The sequence below is a fragment of the Engraulis encrasicolus genome, chromosome 15 (genome assembly GCF_034702125.1).
Source record: "Engraulis encrasicolus isolate BLACKSEA-1 chromosome 15, IST_EnEncr_1.0, whole genome shotgun sequence".
Taxonomy (NCBI): Eukaryota; Metazoa; Chordata; class Actinopteri; order Clupeiformes; family Engraulidae; genus Engraulis; species Engraulis encrasicolus.
Genome location: NC_085871.1, coordinates 32,280,093 through 32,282,592, shown reverse-complemented (window position 1 = coordinate 32,282,592; position 2,500 = coordinate 32,280,093). Strand labels below are relative to the sequence as shown.

Below are 2,500 nucleotides of genomic sequence, written 5' to 3'. Positions count from 1 at the left end.
GTAATTAATGTCCGTTTCCTTTATAGAGCAGAAAGTAACATTCAGCAATACCTTGAGCAACACTCGCTAACTCTCTCTCTCTCTCTCTCTCTCTCTCTCTCTCTCTCTCTCTCTCTCTCTCTCTCTCTCTCTCTCTCTTATTTCTAAGGTGACCAAAATCTGTTTCGCTCTGCAGCACTTGTCCCGGAGGCTTTGTAGACAGAGTGAGTATCTGGATACTTCAATATACAGCCGTGGAAAAAAATGACAATATTTTCTTAAGAAATTTGGAGAAAATGCATTTAGCAGTTCATAGAATGAAATAGCAATGTTTGTTTTACTCAAACACACACCTATCTATGACCGAGGTGTTCCTGCACGGTTCACTTTCCTCAGGCCGCGAACCGGCCACCTCATCAACGCATCTGGTTTGGCAATGGGAGGCACAATACAAGACTGCTGAGCTAAAGGACCGGTCAGCTACCCCACAGTTACCGCACTGTATTGAGGCTTTGGGAGAGAGGTTTTTACTAACGTTCCTGTAACGGAGGCTAACTAGCACAGAGTTGGCGTGGAACGTTGGTAAACCTCCCTCCGATAGCCTCATACAGTCTCGTGCCGTTGGGCCGAGAGACTAGTCTCTTGGCCCAGCGGTATCGTACTGTGTCTCCCATTGCCGAACCGTTGTAGTTGACTAGGATGCAGGTTCGATCCCCGAGGGTGGTGAACAGGTGCAAGATGACCTCAGTCACAGTGGTGCCGTGACCCGGATGGGAGTGAGGTTTAAGGGGGAGAGTGTAAAGGAGGCTAACTAGCACAGAGTTGGCGTGGAACATTGGTAAACCTCCCTCTGATAGCCTCATACAGTCTCGTGCCGTTGGGCCGAGAGACTAGTCTCTTGGCCCAGCGGTATCGTACTGTGTCTCCCACTGCCGAACCGTTGTAGTTGACGAGGATGCCCGAGGGGGGTGAACAGGTGCAAGATGACCTCCGTCACATTCCACCTCACACTTTGATAGTTGGCCTCCTTTACATATACATAGTAAAATCAGAAAAACTGAACATTTTCAAGTGGTCTCAGATTTTTTCCACATATGTGTATACTATTTATTTACATGACTATGAATTAGTCATATTCTACATATTCTACAAGTTTAGGGTCGGGGAAAAAGTTTTATTTCGTTCAGTGATAATCTCCCACATATGTTCATGAAAGGTTAATTTTTAGTTCATTAACTTGAATTGAAAACACAGTTCAGGGACACCAATAATCTCCATGTTTCTGGCAGTCATGGGTAAGTAATGGGGGGGATGAATAATAGCTATACTCCTCCATCTGCCTACTGCCCGAACATGGTCCAAAAAAAGAGAGTGTGCCTGGACATCTCAAGTTCATGTGCTGGATCAAAAACTTCAAAATTAACATAAATAACAAAGGTCTGCGCAGTGACGGACACTTGCATGTCAACAAGCATCTTTTATGAAAGATTCATCTAATGTATTTCAACATGAGTAATTTGTTTTTCTTACTTTTTTCTATGGTTGTAGGTGACTGAACGAAAACCTAAATGGTAAGCCTCTGTTTCTCTTTTGAATATGTGTACCATTCATGTTTCCTTAAAAAGCCAAAAGACAGTAGGTCTACAAGTTACTATATATTTTGTACAAAGGAGAAAGAATCTGGTGCCACACGGATGTCTATTTTCTGTTATTTATATTTTCAGTGCAGTAAGACTAACGTCTCGACATGCGTCTTCAGAGGATGAAGACGCATGTCGAGACGTTAGTCTTACTGCACTGAAAAATTAAATAACAGAAAATAGACATCCGTGTGGCACCAGATTCTTTTTCCTTTGTACTTATCATTTAGTCCTGCTCTGGTTGCACCGGAGTGTTAATTTAGAAGCACAGAGTGCGTATCTCCTTTGTTTTTACTACATATTTTGTCAGATTGGGTTGAACTGGAAACTTCATTTACATGTTTGTATTTTGCACATTGCATGAATATTGGATTCACAACTCTTTGGAGTGTATAGTCTGTGTCTTGCAATGTCTTCACATTATAATTGTAATGTGTTAATGTGTAACTGAATGCTAAGTTGCCTGTCTTTCTTTTCATTCAGAGAAATGCTGTGTACCTCATCTTGAACTCTTTCACATGGTGATTCCTACACATAATTGCACACTGTATGTGTTTAGCTATCCTATCTTACAAAGACTTATTGCCAATACTGTATCTGCCTTTCCTCAATACAATGTAAAAAGTGCTGCATAGACCATTTAGAGAAGCAATGTCTCATGACTTTTGCTGTATGTTTATTTTTGATCAAGTTTCATTTGTTTTGTAAAATATCTTTGCAGATTTTCTTTTCGTGCCTGGACACTTTTTTCCTTTCAAATATTGCTTTGAATTGATGCAAATTGAAGAACGTGAATCCCTGGTAATAAAGGAAGGTTGACCAGAAAATAATTTCTCTCTCCATTGATTCATTGCTTTGATGTGTTTTCGTATAATGTCATT

The 2,500-nt window shown here is 40.8% G+C and overlaps 1 long non-coding RNA gene across 2 annotated transcripts in view; it reads left to right on the top strand.

Annotated features, from left to right (window-relative positions):
• LOC134464588 (uncharacterized) overlaps positions 1-2,449 on the top strand; it is a 5,303-nt gene extending 2,854 nt beyond the window's left edge. For both annotated transcript variants that reach the window (XR_010037957.1, XR_010037958.1), the window contains exons 6-8: positions 149-203; positions 1,528-1,550; positions 2,103-2,449. This is a non-coding gene — a long non-coding RNA (uncharacterized LOC134464588). The remainder of the gene's footprint in view (positions 1-148; positions 204-1,527; positions 1,551-2,102) is intronic.
• Positions 2,450-2,500: the final 51 nt, after the last annotated feature.